General features: G+C 42.4%; 1 protein-coding gene across 3 annotated transcripts in view; it reads right to left on the reverse strand.

Annotated features, from left to right (window-relative positions):
- The window catches only part of arhgap32a (Rho GTPase activating protein 32a), a 28,957-nt gene extending 24,030 nt beyond the window's left edge, over positions 1-4,927 (reverse strand). For all 3 annotated transcript variants that reach the window (XM_020503282.2, XM_031790894.1, XM_031790895.1), the window contains exon 1: positions 4,656-4,927. The gene's annotated coding sequence lies outside the window, so the exon portion shown is untranslated. The remainder of the gene's footprint in view (positions 1-4,655) is intronic.
- Between the last annotated feature and the right edge of the window lie 1,360 nt (positions 4,928-6,287).

The following is a 6,287-nucleotide window of genomic DNA, read 5'->3' on the forward strand; positions in this document are numbered from 1 at the left end:
TTTTAGTCAAAGTATAATATACAGTATTTGGGCTTGAAGTGACAAATCCGAACTGCCCACTTCACGCAAATCTGTGAGAATGTGGTGTCTTTTCCTATCAAGTTAAGTTGTATTAGTCATATGTACGGGATACACATGGTATACACAGTCCAATGAAATGCTTACTTGCAGGTTGCTTCTCGACAATAAGAAATAAGAAATGCAGTGTCTGTTCCTATGATATGACAAACTCTATTCAGCCTATGTTTCGTTTCATGGCTGGGTTTTATTAGGATTTAAACCACCCACCATGTTTATTCATCAGAACCTGCTGTATACCTCTTCGTGACTGAGATGAGCCAAACAGCCTTGTGTCTACTTGGCTGCCTGAGTCATGGAGCAAATTCAAATATGGGGTGCAAACGTGTGTTTCAGCACCTCCACTTTCTTCTACCTGAAAATTATCATAATCCATTGGATGTCAATTTTCAAAACTATTTTGATAGTCTGTATTAAAAAATATATGACCATTTTTATAAATTCTAAAATGACGTAATATGGTAGCCCCCCCATCGCCCCAAGTTTTGCTTCACTACACGCTCCACTGCTTTTGATTCGTTTGCTACACCCTCATTTCACTTCCCGGTGAGAACCATGAGCACGGGCTGACTTGGCTTTGCTGTACTGCAGCCGAAGGTTGCACAATGTCCATTAACATGTAGAAAATCGCATATCAGTAGTCATCATCTATTACCGGAGCTTTATCTTATTCTCTCAAACTATTTCGATGGCGGATTCGCGGCCACAATTTATGGAAGATACCAAAACTTTGGAAATAACGAAGTTAAAGATGCTGGCAGAGTTACTCCACCTCAAGACTTCCATTTGGTGAAAGGCTTGGCACACGCATACTCCGACTGGCTCGCTTTCGGGCAAGTGAGAAATAAGTGCACTCAGGCTATCTGGAAGGCCAAAGTTAGTAACTTAAAAGAGCAGTTCTCTCTCTGGGTCTAACCCCAAGAAGTTATGGAAAACAGGTAAAGACCTGGAGAATAAACCCTCCTCCTCACATCTGCCCATGTTCCTTAATGTTGATGATGTGGTTGTTACTAAAAAGGAGCACATTGCTGAGCTTTTTAAAATCACCACTTCATTAAGTCAAGATTCCTATTTGACTCATTACCTGTCCAACATTTCCTCATCTCCCACCACTTCTAATGTGACTAGCCCCGATGCTCCTCCCTCTTTCCCCCCTGCCCTGCTACAAAGTTTCTCCCTGCAGGCAGTCACTGAGTCTGAGGTCCTAAAGGAGCTTCTTAAACTTGACCCCCAAAAAACATCTGGGTCAGATGGTTTAGATCCTTCAAGGTTGCAGGCCCTATCATCGCCAAGCCAGTCTCTCCTATCTGGGGAGGTTCACATCGCATCCTTTAATTAAAGGGGGAGATCAAGCTGATCCTAACAGTTATAGGCCAATTTCTATTTTGCCCTGTTTATCAAAAGTGTTGGAAAAACTTGGCAAAAATCAGCCCTTGATTCTAAGCAATGTTGTGTGTGCTGCTATTTTTATGGACTTGGCAAAAGCTTTTGATACGGTAGACCGTTCCATTCTTGTGGGCCGGCTAAGGAGTATTGGTGTCTCTGAGGGGTCTTCAGCCTGGTTTGTTAACTACCTCTCTCAAAGAAGGCAGTGTATAAAGTCAGAATATCTGCTGTCTCAGTCAGTGCCTGTCACCAAGGGACACCAATTTTTCATCAACATAGCTCAGGCAGTAGGAAGCTCTCTCATCCATTTATATGCACATGATACAGTCTTATACTCAGCTGGCCCCTCCCCGGATGTTGTGTTAAACTCTCTACAACAAAGCTTTCTTAGGAGTATGGGAGTATGGCTAGACGGTACACTGTCCTTCTCTCAGCACATATCAAAGCTGCAGGCTAAGGTTAAATCTAGACTTGGTTTCCTCTATCGTAATCACTCCTCTTTCACCCCAGTTGCCAAACAAACCCTGCTTCAGATGACCATCCTACACATGCTAGATTACGGAGACGTAATTTATAGATCGACAGGTAAGGGTGCTCTCAAGCGGCTAGATGTACTTTACCATTCGGCCATCAGATTTGCCACCAATGCTCCTTATAGGACACATCACTGCACTCTATACCCCTCCGTAAACTGGTCATCCCTGGGTTGCTCCTCTTTTCAGTTCGCTGCAGTTAGCGACTGGAACGAGCTGCAAAAAAACATTCAAACTGGATAGTTATCTCAATCTCTTCATTCAAAGAGTCAATCATGGATACTCTTACTGACAGTTGTGGCTGCTTAGCATATAGTATTGTTCTCTCTACCTTCTTGCCTTTGTCTGTGCCCAATAATGTTTGTACCATGTTTTGTGCTGCCACCATGCTGTGCTGTCACATGTTGCTGCCATGCTATGTTGTTGTCTTAGGTCCCTCTTTATGTGTGTTGTCATGATGTATGTTTTGTCCTATATTGTTTATCCCAGCTCCCGTCCCCGCAGCAGGCCTTTTGAAAAGCCGTCCTTGTTACATAAGAATTTGTTCTTAACTGACTTACCTAGTTAAATAAAGGTTAAATAAAATAAATATAATAAGACAGGCCAGTGGTTTCCAGCTAGCTAAGGTTAGCATGCTAGCTAGCAACACTGACAGATGTCAGTCCCTTATTTGTTGATGTTTATCAACTCCACGTGGAGATTCCCATACCCAATTAGCGAATATGTACAAGTAGCCTTCTCCATTCTTTGGGGGCGGAACCTAAAAGTGCATTTCCTCTCTAGGACAGGAAATTACATCTAAATAGCGGTGGAAACTTCCTCTGGAGGGTCCTTTAATATAACTCCCAATACCTCTGCCCTTTTCTAATGAGCCTGCCTGTGGATATAGGCTTATCTTCAATATTGTTTTACTCATGAGAGATACAACCGTTTTGCAATTATGATAGCACAGCTAAAAACTGTTGTGTGGATTAAAGAAGCAATAGAACTGGCTTTCATTAGACTAGTTGAGTATCTGGAGCATCAGCATTTGTGGGTTCAATTACAGGCTCAAAATGGCCAGAAACAACAAACTTTCTTCTGAAACTCGTCAGTCTATTCTTGCACTGGGAAATGATGGCTATTCCATGCGAGAATATGCCAAGAATCTGAAGATCTCGTACAATGCTGTGTACTACTCCCTTCACAGAGCAGCACAAACTGGCCCTAACCAGAATAGAAAGAAGAGTGGGACACCCCGGTGCACAACTGAGCATGAGGACAAGTACATTAGAGTGTCTAGTTTTGAGAAACAAACGTCTCACAAGTCCTCAACTGGCAGCTTCATTAAATAGTACCCGCAAAACACCAGTCTCAACGTCAACAGTGAAGAGGCGACTCCGGGATGCTGGCCTTCAAAGAGGCCTTGAAAGACATCCACAACTACACCTCCAAGTGACTCAAATTATGTCAATTATCAGAAGCTTCTAAAGCCATGACATAATTTTCTGGAATATTCCAAGCTGTTTAAAGGCACAGTCAACTTAGTGTATGTAAACTTCTGACCCACTGGAATTGTGATACAGTGAATTATAAGTTCAATAATCTGTCTGTAAACAAAGTAGATGTCCTAACCGACTTGCCAAAACTATAGTTTGTTAACAAGAAATTTGTGGAGTGGTTGAAAAACAAGTTTTAATGACTCTTGACTTTAACTTCCGACTTCAACTGTAAATACAATACCCAACATCTAATTTGGACCCAACTTTTTTTCTAACAATGGGTTAAACATGAGGAATCCAAAGGAATGGTCAAAAGCCACATACGGACCCCCCACCAATCATACCCCAACAACATTATAGTATCAGTTCTCTGTGTCTGACAAGTAGTATGGAGCTGCGGCTTGGAGTATTGTTTCTTCATCCTATGTAATGTTTTTTTCTCCTGTTCAGAGAAATTAGTAATCGAATTTGTTAGTTTTATGTCTCATCCCACATCCTGATATTACCAAGTTCTAACAACTAGATGAAAGCTTTCACCACCTTGTGAAGTTCATAACTTATTTCATCCATAGTCTAATTAGCTGCATGGTTTCCCGAGTTGTAGAGTGAGGACCACACCAATTTAACGTGACTCCAAGTTTACTTCGATATGATGGTTATTATATCAATATCTCCGCATAAAGGCATTTCCACCACAATTTTTCACATAATACATTTACTGTCTGAGATGGTGGGTGTCATGGCTTGCTGAAATGACATGGAACAACCCTGTATTTATAATTACATGACAATATTTTAGGTTGACTATAATTACATTACACAACTGATGATACATCACATGGCTCACTTTTATGTTCCTGCATAAGTAAAAACAGAAAATGCATCACCTATGCCATTCATTCCAATTAGACTTTTGGGGGAATTTCTCCCTAACCAAGATGGCTGCCATTTTCGCCCCATTATGAAACTTTGAGGGTTTATAACCCCTCTAGTATTTTAATATGATCTCTATGTAGTTAACATGTCATTACATACAACATACTTATCTCATAACCTTCAAAAGCCACAACATTCATTCACACCTTAACTTTCTCACTCACCTAAAACCAATACACAGCACAACACAAGTACACTATGACGACGATAGTAACACTTTGAGATGGTCTTTTAAACATACCTGTAACCGTAGGACAAACCACCACGCGTCTCCTCTATCTTCTCCGAGTCGCAGTGTGCCGCGCAATTCACCACTGTTGAGGGTTTCGAAAGCAATGACTTTGATTTTTCAGCATCGCACTACGAAGCCCAGTTCACACTGCTTGAGTAAAAATGTGTAAAAAGTCAGGGATTCGTCGATGAACATGTCCTATAAAAGAGACCATCGCACTGAAACCGTAGACTCCTATGCTCTGCACCCGACGCTGTGAGCGCGCAAAACCAGGCTGGGCGCGTACTCGCAGGCAAATTCAATGATTCCTTAAATTATTCTAATCCTAGTGCCCTCAACTGTCCTAGTAGGCCTACATCAGAGATCAGGTTTCAATCGCTCTTCCACTCCTAACAAAGAAACAAAAGTATGTGTACTATGTTGTGGGTGATTTATTAGAAGAAAGATATTTGCTATTGGCAAACAAAAAGGAGCCTTGTCAACTATTTCATCAGTGGATTTCAGTATATAGGTTATGTTCACACACTAGCACCCATGTTGCAACCTGTACTCAGGAGTAGACGTAATATAGTAAGGATAAATCAGGGACGCTCCAATGGGTATGATATGTTAAGTATGGTATGTATTAATTTGTGGATGTCTATCATCCATTTCGTATGATATGTTATAGATAACAATGTGTATGATACTGTTTGTTACAAATAACAATTTGTACAATATGAGGGCAAAACTAAAAGCGCAAACCATTTAACTATGGCAAGGTCACTGGGAATATGGCCGAACACAAACAGTGTAAGGCAATCGAACAGGCAAAACGTCAGGTTAGAGACAAAGTGGAGTCACAATTCCAAGGCTCAGACACAAGACGTATGTGGCATGGTCTACAGACAATCACTACAAAGGGAAAACCAGCCATGTCGCGGACACCGACATCTTGCTTCCGGACAAGCTAAACACCTTCTTTGCCCGCTTTGAGGATAACACAGTGCCACCGACGCGGGTTGCTACCAAGGACTGTGGGCTCTCCTTCTCCATGGCCAACATGAGTAAGACAGTTAACCGTGTTAACTCTCGCAAGGCTGCCGGCCCAGACGGCATCCCTGGCCGCGTCCTCAGAGCGTGCGCAGAGCAGTTGGCTGGAGTGTTTAAGGACATATTCAATCTTTCCCTATCCCAGTCTGCTGTCCCCACATGCTTCAAGATGTCCATCAATGTTCCTACACCCAAGAAAGCTAAGGTTACTGAACTAAATGACTATCACTTCTGTCATCATGAAGTGCTTTGAGAGACTAGTCAAGGATCATATCACCTCTACCTTACCTGGCACCCGAGACCCACTTCAATTTGCTTACCACCCCAATAGATCTGACGATGCAATCACCATTGCACTGCACACTGCCCTATCCCATCTGGACAAGAGGAATACCTATGTAAGAATGCTGTTCATTGACTACAGTTCAGCATTCAACACGATAGTACCCTCCAAACTCATCATTAAGCTTGGGGCCTTGGGTCTGAACTCCGCCCTGTGCAACTTGGTCCTGGACTTCCTGACGGGCCACCCCCAGGTGGTGAAGGTAGGAAACAACACCTCCATGTCGCTGATCCTCAACACAGGAGAACCACAATGGTGCGTGCTCA

This window comes from Oncorhynchus kisutch, linkage group LG15 (genome assembly GCF_002021735.2).
Source record: "Oncorhynchus kisutch isolate 150728-3 linkage group LG15, Okis_V2, whole genome shotgun sequence".
Taxonomy (NCBI): Eukaryota; Metazoa; Chordata; class Actinopteri; order Salmoniformes; family Salmonidae; genus Oncorhynchus; species Oncorhynchus kisutch.